This window comes from Gopherus flavomarginatus, chromosome 9 (genome assembly GCF_025201925.1).
Source record: "Gopherus flavomarginatus isolate rGopFla2 chromosome 9, rGopFla2.mat.asm, whole genome shotgun sequence".
Taxonomy (NCBI): domain Eukaryota; kingdom Metazoa; phylum Chordata; order Testudines; family Testudinidae; genus Gopherus; species Gopherus flavomarginatus.
The window spans coordinates 49843358-49861310 of record NC_066625.1 but is presented as its reverse complement, the minus strand read 5'-3'; the positions used below and the strand labels follow the sequence as shown (position 1 = coordinate 49861310).

General features: G+C 55.9%; 1 protein-coding gene across 12 annotated transcripts in view; it reads right to left on the bottom strand.

Annotated features, from left to right (window-relative positions):
* CELF6 (CUGBP Elav-like family member 6) overlaps window positions 1-17953 on the bottom strand; it is a 230026-nt gene that overhangs the window by 121425 nt on the left and 90648 nt on the right. For 2 of the 12 annotated variants that reach the window (XM_050968347.1, XM_050968350.1), the window contains exon 1: window positions 5029-5092. The exons of the other annotated variants lie outside the window; for them this stretch is intronic. The gene's annotated coding sequence lies outside the window, so the exon portion shown is untranslated. Of the gene's footprint in view, window positions 1-5028; window positions 5093-17953 lie in introns of those variants that run through there. 12 annotated transcript variants of the gene reach the window in all.

Below are 17953 nucleotides of genomic sequence, written 5' to 3'. Positions count from 1 at the left end.
CCACTTTGTCAAACGCATGTTCTGTAGGTGTCCCATATGGATGTGCCTGTATGTGTGTGTGTGTGTTCTGTAGGTGCGTCCCATCTGGGTATATGTGTGTGTGTGTGTGTGTGTCCTGGTGTGTCACATCTGGGTGTGCCTGTATGGGTGTGTACATGTCCTGTAGGTGCCCCCCCACTGGGTGCGTCAGCATGACCGGGGGCAGGGAGGAAACGCCTGTATGGCGTATGCGTGTCCTGTAGGTGCCCCCCGGTCAGTGTGTCAGCGTGGCTGAGGGGTGTGTGCCCGTGGGTATGTCCAGGTCTTTGTGGAAGGAAGGTTTCTGATCACCCCCAGGACAGGGACAGCATGTGCCTCACACCTTTCCCCCTGCTGGTGTGCCTCAGTCCTGCACTGCAGAGATCCCCTTAGAGGCTGTGAGGGGGGCACTGGGTCTCCTGGCCTATTCGACCTCCCGGCTCAGGCTGCCCTCTGCCGAGGTGGGGTTTTCACAAGGAAATGGGCTACTGCAACTGACACCTGCAACTCCATTTCACTCCCACTCCCTGCCTGCTGTACCCCGCGCCCACCCCAAAGAGCAGAGCGCCCCCTACACAGGGCGTGCACCCCTCCCCCCTAGCACCAGTGTGTGGCTCATGATTCCCTTGGGGCCGGGGACTGAGGAACATTTGATCACCCACTGCTGCGGACATCCCTGGTCCCAATCCAGAGTGGGGCAAGGGCTGTCTCCATGCCCACTGCCCTATGCCCGCCCACCCCTGCCCCACACTGAGCCCTGTGTGTGCTGGGCACCCTCCCTACCCATTGCCCCAGCCAGCAATTAATTGCTGTCACCTCCTTTTTCTCTTTAACCCCACTTCTTCCTAAAAGCACTACAATTATATTGGTTACCCCAGCAACACAGCGTGCTTCCCCTGCGTTGCCCTGGAGACATGCCATGTGCTTAGGATGGTAGCTATGGTAACCCAGGAGACAGTCACAGCTGAACAATTGACTTTGTGAGCCGCTAAGCTAATCGGTGCAGCTGACCATGAGAGGGGCAGAGAACCGAGTGCAGCTGGCACCGCAATGGGCACGGGCCTCCTTCCATCACCACAACACATGGCCCAATACACACCGCTGTAGCCCAGTACAGCCCCTGACACACAGCCCTACACTTACAGACACACCTGGGGCGAAAAATATGCACGCACGCAGACAGAGTGGGCACAGAACTCACCCCAGTGTGTACCACACTTGAACACACGCTGATACTCACACCTCCCTCCCACAACACACACACACTCCCCTCTGGGCTGGGTGGGAGAGACAGCCTGCCATGTGTTAGCCCCATTGACAGAGGCCTGGGCCTCCCCTAGGAGTTGTTCCTTCCTGGTTGCCCGGAAGCCCCATAGCTGGGGCTGTGACATGCCAGGGTGTGAGAAATGACTGCGGGGTTTCTAGAGCTCCCCGCTCGCCAGCCCACCAGCCAGTCAAATGCAACTGATCAGAGGCTCCATTAATCAATTACCAGGGTCCCCCAGGCGGTGGCAGTACCTGCTTTCAAGCAGTACGGCACAAGAGCACGAGCCCCGGCCCAAAGCGGCATCAGAGCCACAGTGTGGATCGAAGGGCCCTGCCAGCACCAGGCTGAGCTCAGAACAGCTTGGAGAGGCTCGTACAACACATGCTGGAAGTACAGGGAGGAAGCCAGGCTGAAGCAGGCACAGTTTGGGTCAGACAGTGGTGGAGGCTGGCAGGCTGGTCAGTGGGGCAGAGGGGCACAGGAGGGGAGAGGACTGAAATCCATCAACCACAATCCTCAAACACAGGGAAACTGATTCTGTAGCACATGCCCACTGGATTCTAGCAGACGACACCTGCTTTGTGCTCAGAACAAAGTGGGAGCATGCCCACTATAACCCTGGTCAATACCCTGGAAGGAGGGGGTGGAAACGGCTCATGCCTTCCTGACCCAAAAAGTAGCTATCCACCCACCTCTTCCACGGGAGCAGACTCAAACCCAGGCACCTGTTCCATTCCAGTGCAGGGAGACCATGGGACACAAAGCTTGTCCATCAGAGGGGCACTGTGTGCCATGGACAGGGATTTCCCAGCCCCACCCCACCCCGGGAGGCACATATGAACCCCCTCTAGTGTTCTGTCAGGCCCTGTGCACTGTTCACAGCTGCGGTGGGCAGGAAGCCAGAGCCTCACTGGTCTCCATGCTGTGTGGGGAGCTTTCTGGGAGCCGAGCTGGATGGCACCTTTGCGTTCCCCTGTCCCTACGATGCTCAGCAGAGGTCAGGTTCCTCTGGCACAATCCATTCCAGATGAAAAGCTCTGCCGGGTCCTGTCAGTCTCAGCTTGACGGCTCACTCCAGGACGTTAGCAGGTGCTGACCAACGGCCCCAGCATTTCCTGGCTCCCGCCTTTCCATTCCTTACTCCTGTGGCCATGCCACAGACACACGGGGTATTTACACTGGCAAGGCCATCCCTGCCTAGCCGCCCCCAGCAGCTCATCACGACTCCCTACTCCAGCAGGCTCCAGCTGTGGCCTGGCTCTCGCTGCATGGACTCCCGATGTATTTCACAGGCACACCTCCTCCTGTAGCCACTGCTCTTGGGAGAGCTCCCTCCCGCTCCTTCCCCACCCTCCAGGGTTTGAAAAGCAACTGATTCTTCCTATGTCTCCATAGTCCCCTCTGGCTCTGGGTTTCAGCACTGATTCTGTGACGTGCTCTGGTCAAGGCCCTGAATGACCAGGCCCCCATGAAGGGCCGGCTTCCCCAGTGGGGGACCCACCCCGGGAGCTAGCAACCTCCCTTCCTGATTTCCCAGGCCGTGCAAGAGGGCAAGGGGGATCAGCGGAGGGCATGCAGTTCTGCCACTGGGAATGGGAACAGGCCTGGCCCGGTCCATGACTGCCATACGCCAACTCGCACAGTTCGCGTGGAGCCAGGGCCGGCTTTAGGCCTATTCCACCAATTCCCCCGAATTGGGCCCCGCGCCTAAGAGGGCCCCGCGCCCAGTGAGAATTCCTTCCCTGGCTAGAGGCGTCTTTTTACTTTTTACTCACCCCGCGGTGCTCCAGGTCTTTGGTGGCACTTTGGCAGCGATTACTTTGCTCGCTCCGGATCTTCGGCGGCACTTCGGCGGCAGGTCCTTCAGTGCCGCCGAAGACCTGGAGTGAGTGAAGGACCTACGGCCTAAGTGCCGCCGAAGACTCGGAGTGCCGCCGGGTGAGTACAAGCCCCACATGGTGTTTTTTCAGTTGTTTGTTTGTTTTTTTTAGTTATCCCTGTCGGGGTCCCATCGAAACTGTTCGAATTGGGCCCCGCACTTCCTAAAGCCGGCCCTGCATTGAGCCTTCGGACCCCAGCTTGCTTTCCTGAAACCAGGAGAAAATCTGCTCCGGGCACTAATTTAAACTGAATTGATTAAACTCCAGCAGCCAGAGATGCCAGCAGGGCTCCACCCTGTTGCACAGATCCCCACAGGTGCAGTTCCACATAGGAAAGATTTTCCAGTCTGCTATTGTACAGTAATCAGCCCCCCACTTCCAAGCACCACGCTGAGGGCCCTGCTCACCCATGGCTCCTGCTCCTCAATATCTCTAAGCATTTCTTCCAGCCCACAGGTAGCTCCAGCCAGCAGCGCTTCCCTGCCCCAGCCATGCCCACTCAGTGCAGGACGATCCCTCCTTCACTCACTCACCCAGCCCGCCTGCTGGGCTCGCCAGCTAGGACCTGGAGAGCTATGGGCTCCCATGGCCAGTACTGTCCCTGCCCAAGGCCTCTCTGTTTGGTGGGGAAGAGTGCCTGCCAGATGACACATGCCGTTTCCCTCCAGATCTGCCGCCCTCCCAGCAAACCCCTCCAGATCTACCAGCGCCTCCAGAAAACCCCTTCAGATCTACCAGCGCCCCCAGAAAATGCCTCCATATCTACCAGTGCCCCCAGCAAATCCCTCCAGCTCTATCAACACCCACAGCAAACCCCTCCAGATCTACCAGCGCCCCCAGAAAACCCTTCAGATCTATCAGCGCCCCCAGAAAATCTCTCCAGATCTTCCAGCAAACACCTCCATATCTACCAGTGCCCCCAGCAAATCCCTCCAGATCTACCTGTGCCCCCAGAAAATCCCTCCAGATCTACCAGCGCTCCCAGAAAACCCCTCCAGATCTTCCAGCAAATCCCTCCAGATCTACCTGTGCCCCCAGAAAATCCCTCCAGATCCATCAGCGCCCCACAGAAAACCCCTTCAGATCTTCCAGAAAACCCCTCCATATCTACCAGTGTCCCCAGCAAATCCCTCCAGCTCTACCAATGCCCCCAGCAAACCCCTCCAGATCTGCCAGCGCCCCCAGAAAACCCCTTCAGATCTATCAGCGCCCCCAGCAAACCCCTCCAGATCTACTAGCGCCCCCAGAAAACCCCTTCAGATCTATCTGCACCCCCAGAAAACCCCTCCAGATCTTCCAGCAAATGCCTCCACATCTACCAGTGCCCCGGTAAATCCTTCCAGATCTACCTGTGCCCCCAGAAAATCCCTCCAGATCTACCAGCGCCCCCCGAAAACCCCTCCAGATCTTCCAGCAAATCCCTCCAGATCTACCAGCACCCCCAGAAAACCCCTCCAGATCCTCCAGCGCCCCCAGAAAACTCCTCCAGATCTTCCAGCAAACTCCTCCATGTCTACCAGTGCCCCCAGCAAATCCCTCCAGATCTACCAGCGCCCCCAGAAAACCCCTCCAGATCCTCCAGTGCCCCCAGAAAACTCCTCCTGATCCTCCAGCAAACCCCTCCATATCTACCAGTGCCCCCAGCAAATCCCTCCAGATTTACCAGTGCCACCAGCAAACCCCACCAGATCTACCAGCGCTCCCAGCAAATCCCTCCAGATCTACCAATGCCCCATCCAGATCTACCAGAGCCCCAGCAAATCCTCCAGATCTACCCACACACCCAGCCAACCCCTCCAGATCTACCAGTGCCCCCAGCACTCCCCTCCATCCTGAGTGGTTTCTATTTAAACTGGAACAAACCTTCTGTTTGTGGAGACACCCCACCAATGTCCTGTCTCGCCCGCCCTGCCAGCTGTAGCCAGTTCTGGGATGTTGATAACAAGTTTAGCTGCACAGCACCCCTGTGTGGCACAGCAGCGCTATGATCCTCACTGTATAGAGGGCACAATGCCAAGGGGAAGCTGCGTCAGCAGTCCTGATTCAAAGCTCCCTGGCAGCCCAGTGACATGCTCCTGTGTTCCACTGGCTCGTTTGGATTATTTTCCTTTTCCTCCCTAGCACTGAAAACGTTTCTCTTCAGGCCTGACAAAGGGACACTGGGCACAGCTGGGAACTGACCCAAGATCTTCAACATTCCCAGCCAGCACCAAGACCACGCATTAGCCACTTGGCCTGGCACCAGGAGCACCAGGCTTCCACCGCAGCAAATGTCCCTGCACAACTCCTGGCTTAACGTCCCACCAGGCCTGTTCTTCCAGCCTGACTCTGTAGAGCCGAGGGGTAAGAATGGTTCTGAGAAGTGGCCTCCACCGGGGTCTGCCCTCCCACCTCTACCATACGTCTCCAGCACCGCTGGCAAGCTGCTGAAAGCTTTGGCACCAGCGGAACAGGTGCGGCCAGGTAGGCATCACCCCAGGGTCTGAGTAGCTTCTCAATACGCACCAAAGGGGGTTGTGGGTCATCTCTACCGAATGATCCGATCGCCCCAGTTACTGTGAGACATTTGTAGGGGAAATGTTTAGAGACACACGTATAATGTGGGATCTGAGGTTCCACAACTGCTGGAGATGGCACACGTCACCTGAGGCAGGGCAAGTGTCTGGTATCTCAGCAAGAGTGGGAGCAACCAACCTCTTTCCACCCAGCCCAGCATCTCCAGCCTGGACCAGATGCCGGCACAACAGGTGACAGAAGAACCCCAAGAAAAGACTTGGAGGATGGGACGCTCAGGGCTGAAGCGAGTGAAACTACCTGATTCTGAAAAGGGACAACCGGCTGGGGGCTGCGTGAGAGCAGAATAAATGGCACCAGTGGGACCTGCTACGGAGGAGACACTCCACCATGGGGAGCATGACATGAAGAGGGGATCGCATTGCTCCAGGCTGGATAAGTGCTCTCTGGACGGACTGTGGGGTGAGAGACCTCGTAGGCCAGGCGAGGACCTTGCTCATGAATAGAAGCTGTAATTGCCTGTGATGTTCTTCTCCCATCTGTCACCTTCTGTGTCCAAACCCTTCCATTGGATTTGGGATCTTTAATCCGAGCATTGGTACATTTCACTACAACCACAGCTTAGTGACTTGTGCGATGGACAGGGTTGGAGTGAGGTGGAGGCAACGGATTGGTGTACAGAGCGGGCAGTGGGGAGTCAAGCGTGACAAGATGGGGTGCCTGTTGCTAGCCCACAGAGGGAAAGCGGGGCTGCCCATAGCCTGGTGTGGAGGGCTCATGTTGGCAGCAGCAGGTAGCTTTGGGAGTCGTCCCCAGCAGGCACAGACAAGACTCCCTCGTGTCATCAGTGGGTGCTAGTGAATCCCCCCAGACACCTCAGGTCACCCTGAAAAGTGTTGCACCCCTTCCCCTGCTCGCCCTGCAAGGCACAGAAAGCCTCACTGGGCAATAGATGTTAGGAGCCCAAGTCGCTTGGAGGTGCTGGCCCCGCGTACGAGTCTCAGAGGCACTGGCCCTGTGTGACCCCTTGGAGGTGCTGACCCCATGTGCCCCCTCGGAGGCGCCGTCCCCGTGTGCTGACAATGGGTGCTCAGCAGCTCCCCTGCAGGCCACCGGTGGGGGTTCAGCTTCATGCTGCACGTACATTCTGCACCTTGCCAGCTTGAGCTCATTCACCTTGATGTTGTCACTGTTATTCCCTTTCTTGCAGGAATCCTATTCAAGGAGCATTCTGCCACTTCCACACCCCGGGATTTGACGTCTCCATCCCAAAACCACCAGGCCCCTGGCCAAGGAGTGACACTCTCAGTAGCTGCTGGCCTCCCCCAGTGCAATGAAGCACGGTGGGAATACACACTGTGTACAAAGGGGGCAGGGCTGGGAGGCTGGCTGGACCCCTCACCGACCAGCCCATCACAGTTGCCAGTGAAATGGCCTTTGGTGGGACGTATTCTCAAAGCCCTGCCGCTCTACGCTGCATGGAATAAAAACCTTGTGAGTATGATTTCGAATAACATTTACAGAGCAGCAGAATGTCATTGTGACGGGTCTCTTGTCTTTGCCCGGCGCTTATTAAACTCTATTGATTCTCTGGGACTGTCTGATGTTTGTAAATGTCAAGCCGGCTTGCGTGATCTGAACTTCAGGGACTGACTAACCTACCCAAGGACTGTGTGTGCTGTCAGGCTCATGAGGACTTCTAAAGGGGGGCGGGGAGTCAAAAAGATAGCTCCCCTTCTCGCCCCTCCCCACCAACAGGAAATGACTCCAGAAGTGAACAGGGATTCTCGGGTTGGCTCTGTGCTGTTCTGGCCCTGCCAAGCGGCTGTATTCTGGATGGAGGTGGCAGGCAGAGCCCTTGGAAAGAGGAGCTCACTGCTGGTATCCAGCTAGTGGAGCAGGCACAGTCGTGCCCGCCTAGCATAGGGGAAGGACGGGGAGGGGAGCACAGTACGCTATCCTTGGCTGATGTAAGGTCACTGCAGGACCTGGTGTAATTGGCGTAAGTTTCGGCAGCTCCTTAGCTGCTCTCACTTACACTGGGATTGGGTAGCACAGGATCGGGGATCCCAGCCAGTTCTGCCTGTCCCTGCTTCTGAGCGCCACCTGGGCACAAGGCGAATCTAGGTCTGAGCCTTTTGAAATAGTAACAACAGGCCGTCTTGGGAACACCGCTGAAGCCAGTGCAGTTGGAGCAGGGATGGACCCAGTCCCGGAGGTTTTCATCCCAGAATCCCCCAGAGTCTCAAACTTTCCTTCGATTAACCCCCAGCCCTGGGAGGGGGTCAGTGGGATCTCGTGGGCACCTGGCAGCACAGAGAGGCCAAGTAACTCACCCCATCTCTCACACTGGATCTGTGGCGGAGCTAAGCCCGGGGTCCAGGCATATGAGGGCCTGGAGGGGAAATTTGATTGTACCCATGATAACAACTGTTTGCAAACCAACGGGGAGCCCTCGTCTGGGGTGCTGTGTTCAGGTCTGGTCACCCCCTCTCGTCACAGAGGGAGGATAAAGGGGGACAGTACGAATGATCACAGGCTGCCCTTTGCAGGGTGGCTTCCATCCTCCTCGGAAGCACCTAGCACTGGCCAGTTGGAGACAGGACACAGGGCCAGGTACTAATTATCCAGTACATAATAATCATTAACTGGCCATGCTTCTGAGAGGCGCCGAGTGCAACAAAGCGAAGGGGAGTTGCATGTGTTTTGCAAAAAATTATTAAACAATAATTAATCATGATACTGGCGTGAGCAGAGCCGTATCTAAACTAGCTCTGTGAGGCTCACATAAACTCATAGACTCAGCTCAGATCACTCTTCCCCAACATATGCACATACACACACACACACACACACGCGCACACACACACACATTCCCTTTCCACTGCTCCAGCTGGGATCCCACCAGACTTCACCATTTTTATTTCAGCCCCAACCCCCAAAGCAGGAGGTGGCCTAGATGTCTCCCTCCAGAACAGAACGCTGCCCAGAACAGCACTGCAGCATTCAGCCAGTCAGAGAAGGCCAGGGGGACGGATGCTATCTGAAGGTGCTGCTCTGGTCAGGGGCAGGCGTGGTGTGTGCATCTTTCCTCCCCACTTCTATCCAAGCTGAACTTTAAGACAAGCTGGATGAACCAATGCACCAGCTATTCAGTTTTGCTTAAATTACCCATCATGCCACTGGGCGAGGTGCTACGATGCAGCCCCAGGCGGTGGGACAGGTAAGGGTTGTGCTATTGAAGATGTCCAGGGAGCCCAGAACTGGAATAGCAAGGGGGCTGTGGGTCAGGAGTGAGGGGCACTGGCAGAGCTGTTTGCGGGGGAGCCCAAGGCTGGAGAAGCTGGGAGGGGCTGCAGGTCAGGACTGAATCTTATTCCATTGTCATGTAACAGAGCTTCACTGTGAGTCTGGGTGGGTTGATCCAGTGCATGGAATTTGCTTGACTCTTTGAACAGTGATTCATTTCTCCAGGCTCCTGTGGATCCTGTCAGCCCTCCTGTCCTGGACTGCATTTCCCAGGATGCAAGGCAACACCCAGAATAGCCAGCTGGGGTAGTCATGGTCCAGTGGTTAAAAGCTTGAGTGAGAGGGCAACACCAGGCTGGAAGGCAGGACAAAGTCACCAGGTGAGGGATGGGCCATTCAGCGCTGAGCTGCCCATTAGCAGCTCACAACTCTACCAAGGAGAGGTGAAGAACTCATCTAGCTCCTGCAGAATCCGTCCCTGCTTCGGTCGTGATGAGGAGCAGATCTCTTGCCACCATGAGTCAGTGCTCTGCCATTCTACTCCAGCTCTCAGCTCCCCCAGCACAATGCGGTGGGCACCAGCATCCACCTGGGTTCTGTTCCCTGTCTTACAGACCTGCCAGGTACGGAGGCCAATGTATTGGCTAATAGGGTTGGTATAGCACAGTTATTGGTGAATCCTATACTAGGATATTATAGCTGACACTCACCATTTGTGCTCAGTGAAGATCTTCTGGATCTTTGGGTGTTAGCCCTAGTGTCCCGGCCAAATTCCAGTTTTCTGCCTCTCTAACTACCCCCCTCAAGATTCAATTCATAGTCTGTAGTGTTCTGGTGCACTGTTAAACAGCTGCAATGCTCCACCCCAGAGGTGGCTGCCTTACAGTGCTGGGTGAAAGGATTGCTGTATCACATGATAAGGTGCTGTGGGATCCTTTGGGACTCAGGGCATGAAAAAACAGAACCTGCTTGGAAATAATGGCAAGATCCCCTGTGATTTGGATGGGAGCTGGAAACGTCTGTGGTTAGATCCTCCATCCCAACCTAGGAGCAAATCACGTGCAAAAGAGATTCCGCAGATGTGCTGCACAGCTGCTTGGGCAGACAGACTCCTCCTCTGTCCAGACTGTGCAGGGGAGGCACCAGTTGAGAGGGTCCCTCAGTGGAAGGCCCCGTATCCTGAACACAGTGAGTTGCAGCACTGGCATGAGGGAACTTCCTGACGACGACTATCCTGCATGTAGGCAGCAATCCTCCTGTGCTGGGACAGGCGATACATGGGAGCCAAGCAGGAACTAAGCAGGACACAATCAGCCAGGGCCATTTTTAATGCCCTTTGCAGCATCAGTGCCAGGGCCAGGTTCCTGGACTGTATGGGCCAACGGAACGACATGGCACAGCATCTCCTGTGGGGCCAATGGGAACCTCTGGTGCAAGTCTGGAGTAACCCACTGGGTAACTGACAGCAGAACTAGTCCCTACACTTCTCTTTTGGAAGCTGCCTGGTGATACATCACCCACTACAGGGAGACACACTGCACATGGACACAGGGCCAGCCAGCTTCGCATGACACACACACACAGAGCCAGCCACCTTATCTCACACAGAGCCAGCCACTTTATCTCACACACATACACAAAGTAGTGACACAGGGCCAGCCCCCTTCACAACACACACACACACACACACACGCACGCAATAAACACCCACACACAGCTACATACACACACACACTGCACACTGCCAGCCACCCTCGCAACACACACACACACACTCACCCCCCCCAGACACGTGCATCACACCCCCAGCATGTGCACTGAGGCCAGGCAGAAGCATTCGTCCTACTCACCCAGGGGACAGCGGGGCCCTGTTTCCTCCCCAGGGACACACCACCTGATGCAGCATCATAATCCCAGTCTGAGAACCCATGTAACCTGCTCACAAGCATACAGCAAGCAAGGGGCGGAGCTGGAAGCACAACCCCCTCCCCAAGCCTGCCCCTCACTTGGGTGCTTTAACCACTAGGCCATGCTGCCTCCCCACACTCCTGCCTCCCTACCTCCTGCTATCTTCCCCATCTCTCCCTCTCTCTCTCTCTGTGCCCCTCCCCTCTCCCTACCTCCTCTCTCTCTCTCCCTGCCCCCACCCCCTCGCTCTCTGATTTTTCATCCAAATTGTCTTATGTCAAACAGGAGAAAATTCTATTTCCATTCAAATGAGACGAGCGGCTCCTTTAAACAGGTGTGACAGCTCCCCAGTCACAGCTCAATTCCCCACCTCGGCACCGCTCAGAGGGGGCTCTGCAAGCCAACCCAGCCCAGATAATCCAGCAGGGCCCAGGCTGCCCCCAGTGCTGGGCCTGATGCTCAGTAGATCTGGGAGTCCGGCTCTTAGAAATCTGTTCTCTCCTCCTGTGAGCCCAGGGCAGAAGGATCCAATGAGCATCCCTGCGGCAGGTGGCCCAGGTCAGTGCTGGGCGGGGTGAGCCAGGAACCAATGGGCCCAGTTGGCCCAGAGGACAGAGAACATGTCCTGTGAGGGAGTGCAAAGGGGCCTGGGCCACAGAAAGGAGGAGGAATGGCGGATGCATGCACACCAAAGGGGTGATGGTCAGGGGTCAGCCCCGCACATGGGCACTACATTCCCTTTCCATGGCCAGGGCAGGAACAGGCAGATGGCACTTGTGGGCACCAACCCATCCCGGCCCCTCTCCCAGTCTGGAGAGCTGAGGGATGGGACGGTTAACCCAGAGGGAGCAGCAGGGAGCCCTGGACAGACCAGCATCAGCGAGCTAGAGGGAGTCCAGGTGCCTGGGGGGAGCTGGCTAGGGAGGGGCAGAAAAGCACTGCCCAGGCGGTGACACACCAGCCACACTCTGCAGCCAGCAGCCTCCGGCCTGGCAGCTCGCTTGCACTGTGCACAACAGCTGCCTCTGCCCACTTCACTACACTCATCTCCTCAGAGCCAGCAGGGCCTGCACCCTGGGAGGGGCCAACCAGCCTGTGACCACACTGTCTCCCTAGGCCATACCTTCTCTCCAGCGCTCTGCAGCACTATAATACCAACGCAACCACGACATCAACCTGGCTGCTCTGCGCCGCCCTCCGAGGGAGGCTACCAGTAACGCGGCGGGAGGGGGCTGGCTAGCCAGCTGCATTCATTCAGACCCCACAAGCCGCTTGGGAGGGGAAGGATGAACAACAGAAAGGGGGTAGTTTGGTCTGAGGCTGCCTCAAGGAGAAAGTGGAGGGGTCTCTGCTGGGAGCAGCATTAACTCGTGTCCTCCTTGCGGTGATGGAGGGAGGGTGTGGGGGACAGGGCTGGCTCCAGGCACCAGCGGAGGAAGCACATGCCAGGGGCGGCACATGCTAAGGGGCGGCATTCCGTCCATTCTTGGGGCAGCACAGGCCAGGTGGCTTTTTTTTTTTTTTTGCTGGGGCCAGCAAAAATGGTAGAGCCGGCCCTGATGGGGGACACTAGCACGGTGGCTCATGTCCCCTTCTTTTCTCTCCACCACTGTTACTCTATTTCTTTTGCCTCCTCCCCATTCCAGTTTTCACTGGGCTCCTTCACAGCCCTGAGCCTTTGCAAAACACTCTATTAAACTCAGCCAGGCTGCCAAGTGCCTGTCCATAAATCATCCCACAGAGAGCTGAGCTGGGGAAGGAGGGGGGGGTAACCAGTCCAGCCCCCTTTCCACCTGCCTTTCCAGGCTAGGGCCAGAGCGTCAGGCCACCCCAGAACAAAGGGACCCTCCCCACATCATGGCCATAGGATCTCTGCTGTCCCAAGCAGCCCCTAGACACGCTAGGCTGCAGAGCCAGCCCTGGTGCCTACCACAGAGACGGAACTTGCCAAAGGGAAGCAGTCACAGCCTCTTCCCACTGGATCCCCACCTTCACCTCACCTTTCCTCCACCAGTTATTTCCTGTGTTCCCATTGGTACCTGCACAGCACCTCCCTCATCCTTTGACTGGCCCCTCCCCAGAACTGTAACTGACCTGGCTTGGGCTGACAGAGGCATTTGAACCCAGGACCGTTGGCACTAAAAGCAGGAGCAGCTACCACTCGAGCTGAAAGCCTCAATGCCCTCATAAAGCATCTATATGGACCTACCACTAGCGCTGGCTGATGGAGCAGGTTTTCATCAGAAAACCCCAAGGTGTTACAGCAATATCAATAATAAATAATCAGAAATCACTTTCCAGCTGCAACTTATATTACATTGGTTCCACTCCCTGTCTAGACAAGCCTGCAGTGTCCTGTGCTGTTAAACAGAGCTGGCAAACTCTGAAAGGATTTTCCTTGGGCTAGTTCTGGAAGCAGGAGGATTTTAAGGGTTTTGAACATTTTCACCACATTTTAATCAATATTTTCACACCCCCCCAAGTTATTGATTTTTTACCCACAAAGTTCCATTTTCCCAGTGAAAATATGTTCTAAAATTGGTTTTTCAATAAACGTTGGTTGGAATCTGGTCCCACAATGTGACTATGCTGCCCAGCCGCGAGCGGCACAGCAGCAAAATAAAAACAGAGAAACTGAGGCAAATACCCCTTTATCCCTCTTTTCTTCTCCTTGCCTACCACAGTGTCCCATCCCCTATCACCAATTGCACAACACACACAAATAATAAGAGGCAAGGAACAGGCAGGCCAGTCCAGTGGGCTCTGGGCATTAATCTTCATTTCCCATGATGCAGCTCAGCTCATTAAGCCATTCCCCCCTGCTCAGTAGCCCGCCGCTCTGAGCCCAGCATCCGCCCAGCGTGCTATGCCCACGACTCGTTTACATGACCTGCTAATGTAAAACAATTTTCTATTTTCTCATGGGCATAAATCAAAGTCACTTCTGGCTTCCCCACTGCCCTACCCTGACGCGGCCTGACCCTTGTCCCTCTCTCTCTGCCTCAGGTGCCCAATTTCCCCTTTTCTCTCTCCCACTCTCTCTTTTTCTATCTTTCTTCCTGCCTTTTCCTTCTCTCTGTGTCTCCCTCCACCACCTGACCCTCCCCAGCGGTGCCCGCAGAGAGCCAGCCAGACGGATTTCTCCAGGAATAGCCTTTGAATACGAATGACTGGCAGTTTGTTCCTGACGGAGATGCCACCAGTTCATGCTCTCTCCCAGCCACTCGCCCTTGCCAGCCAGAACCCAGCTCTGAAGACCCTGTTCTGTCCCTCTGAAGACCACAGTGTCTCTCGAGATTGGGGGCCCTGCTTGCCCCTGGCAACTGAGTGTGTTCATGCCCCTCCCCATCTTGTGCCTGTCTTTACTGACCTAAGGAAAGTGGAAATTCGCCGATCCCTCCCAAGCCTGCGGCTCCTTACAGCCATTAACAGCCGTGGATGTTCCACAGGGGAGGGACCAGTTCTCCCCCACGGCCAGGACAAATCTGCACAGCCGGCTGTTCCTTGTACACTGCAGCCTGTTTGCAGACCCCTTGTAAACAGGGGACAGGATAGCGCTGGCCTCCCACGGTGTTTGCTCCCTGCTAAAACAGAGGTCCTGAGAGACTTTCTTTAGAGAGAGGAAGGACTTCTCAGTGGTTAGAGCACTAGCATTCAGGGGAGTCCAACCCCTGCTTGGCCCCAGACTCCTTGGGTGTCACGCAGTCTCTCTGCCTCAGTTCCCTATCTATGCAATGGGCATTGTAGCCCTGCCCTGTTTCCCAGGGCCGTTGGGAGGATAAAGATTAGGAGGTGCTCAGATACTACGGTAACAGGGACCCCGGCAGTCCCTAAGAGGGATCTCCAGGAGCCTATTATTTATACTCCAGCGGTGCCTAGTGATCCTCACCAGATGCAGGCCCTGAGTGCCAAGATATGCTACTCTGCCCCTCTAATTAACTTACGGGCACACAGCGTCTGAGCTGGTGGCAGATCTCGAGCCTGGCTTGGCACCTCACATGATGGGGACCCATGGGTTTAGCTCCCAGGGCTGCCAGTGCAGCCATTGACTAGGTGAATCCTGGAGGAGCTCCCACTCACGTGACATCTGCCTGCATGGCCGACCCTAGGAACATCCATAACTCAGCTGGGAGCTCCCACAGGCTGCCTTGGTCTGTTGGGGAGATGACCCACACTGCCAGTCTGGGTGACGCACCGGCTCTGGGCTCCTTGCCTCCTTTTTTGGTGGAGGCAAAAGTAGGGGTGGTGTCTCCTCCTCCTGCCAAGGTGAAGTGTGTGCCCATGCAGGCAGTGAAACTGTAACAAACCATCCCTCTCCTCCGCTGCACCCAGAAACATGTATGTTCCTAGTCGCACACTGGGGCCACCTGCCTCCCATTCCAACAGCTACGTTTTCTAAGTCAGTAGCCCCACCAGACCCTCTGTTCTAATCAACAAACTCCCCCTATGGCTCCGTCCTCTTGGGCTGGAACCATTCTATGCAGCCACTGCCCAGATCTAAGAGTGCACGTAGCACCAGCTCACCTCATGACACTGCTACCTAGGCTGGCCAGAGCCCTGGGAAATAGACCGCTTCCTCCTTCCTCCAGTGCTGGACCCACTGGAAGGGACCTGCCAGGTCTCATCCTGGCTCTGATGTCTGATCTCCAACAGCTGCATGTTCCCCTGCCTGTTGTCATTACTGAATTTCTCCCCACCTTTCCATAGGTGTTTTTACCCTGGGAGGCTCACTAAGAACCCAAGTGCTTTGCCTGAGAGGGTCCCTTCTGCTGGTGGATTGTGAACATATCAGATTACCCTCGAGGAGATGCTGTCCAAACACCCTAGGTAGAAGCCGCGCCCCTGTTGCTCTGAGCCTGCACTGGGAGCCGCAGCCCCAGTGCAATGTTTGGGGAGACAGTCCCTCATCCTGGCAGTTGCTCCGTTGCGTCTCAGTAGCCACCAGCTACTTCTGCTGCAATCCAACACAGACCAGTGGCTTGATGCCCAGAGGCCAACGAGCCAGGGCTATCCATCCCCGCACTGTACAGACTGCTGCGGGTGCCCCATGGAGGAGGTCAAGGGAGAAAAGAGAAGAGCTTCTGTGTAACTGCAGCAGGCACCATCTTGGCCAGCCCCTGGGGACTGAACCAGAGACCTCCCGACACAGAAAGCCTGAGTTGCTCCAGCTCCAGCTAACCTACCTAGTGGGTAATGTAACAGTCTCTCATCCTCTGCAGCCTGCACAAAACCCTGATCGGCAGGTTTCACAACCAAATGTTACTGGCACAGCCTTTGCCTGCAGCACAATTCAGTCCCATACTAATAACCTCAGTTGTTCTTTCTATAACTCTCCTCCGTACCTTTACTACTTCAAACACACCAGAGATCCATGTGCCAGCCTGGGCCTGGGCCATGCCTGGGGTTTCATTTTCACCCCTGCCACGGCCATCATCCACGTGTGAAGCACAAGAGGGACACATACGAGTTTGAGTCGGGTGCAGGCACATCCACCTCCTGGGGTTTTATCGCAATGGAAGAGCAGGAAAACGCCAGGCCTAGCTTTGCCCATCCTGTGCCCGCCAAACATACTAAGCCTCGCCTCGCCCCCATCTCAGCTCAGTTTGAAGATGAGTCTGAACGTGCCATGTCATGGGTAACATTACCGTCAGAACAGCAAACAGCTTTAGGACACTCAATGGAAGAACCTTCGCCGCACCCATTCACAGCCCCAGCCCATGCAGCTCATCCCCGCACAGCGTAGTGAGGCGGCAGGGAGCATCGCCATGTGCACAGCTGTGTCTCTGGCTAGGAATACGGGCGTGAGAGGCTGAGAATCAAGTAGCTTCATAGAAGCTGTCTCACACCATCCCCATAGTGCGACTCCACTGGAGCAGCTGGGACCAGGGCAGCACCCTCCCGCAATGTCCCCAGCACGCCCTACAGGTGCTCTGGTGCAGAGACCGGGACTGGAAGGGCCAAGGGTTCTCTGGCAGACATCACTCCCACCTTAACCCTACAGTGCCTCCTGCTGGGCAGGCTGGGATTGGACTACTCCTCCAGCCAATTCTTCCCCACAGTGCCTCCTGCTGGGAGCGTGTTGCTGGAGCAGCTGGCCTCAGCCCCACACACCATGCTTTTCCACTCTGCTCCTCCACCTCCACTCCAGATGGTGACTAGCCAATGACCGCGTGTCTCCTCCCAAGCTCAGCGGCCAAAGGGCTCATCCAGATCTGTGTGGCACCAGTGGTGTTTAGAGTGGCAAGGCCAGAGGTGCCAGCAACACTTCACGCCAGCCTAGGTGGCTGCCTTGGGATTTAAAGGACTGGATCCATTCCAGCAGCTTGTTCAAACCAGCTCAGGAAGCAAAACCTTTGGGTTCACATTCCACAACCATCTCTATGCTGCCCCCTTCCTCCACTCTCTGTGACGGGGGTAACCAGGCCTTTCTAGAGGGCAGAAGGAGACAGCGCTGCTCCTTGTTTCCTTTATTAGGAGCTAGTTTTAACCTTAAAGCACAGGCAGGAAACAGGAGACCTGGGTTCTAATCCTGCCACCCTGTGGGGGGTGCTGGGCAGGTTTCAAAACGAAGGCTAGTGCCGTTTTCCTGAGATGCTGCTCACAGGGGGGTGAGTTTGGGGGCCGACCTGATGCTTGTCCAGAGGTTGGAGATCCTCTAAGGCAGCATAGAAATTCTAACTAATATAATGAGCTGGCTGGTGCTGCCTTCTTCTAGGTGGACTGTGAACCGCTTAACTGCAGGTAATACACCCTACACTGCTACTGGCAATTCTCCGTGAGCTCAGGTGGCAGGGTCCTGGGCTTCTGGAGCAAAGGATCTGTCTGAGTTCTGTGCTGCTGTCAGGGGGCGCTACAGAGCACACCCCAATTCCTGGGTGAACACTGATTCATTTTGAGACTGCTCTGCCACCAGGTGCCCAATGCTACCCTGGACTTCCTCAGCTGGCACCAGATTCTGCCCACAGCCCAGGCAGGCATTCTGCCTGTCCACACCAGCAGCATCAACTATGCCAGGAGAAAAATACCAGCCTCGTTCTGGTTTCCTGAGCATCAAACTGCAGCCAAGCTCCTGCCATCCCAACAAAACAGCGTTAGCTATTGCAAGTAGTGGGCAGGA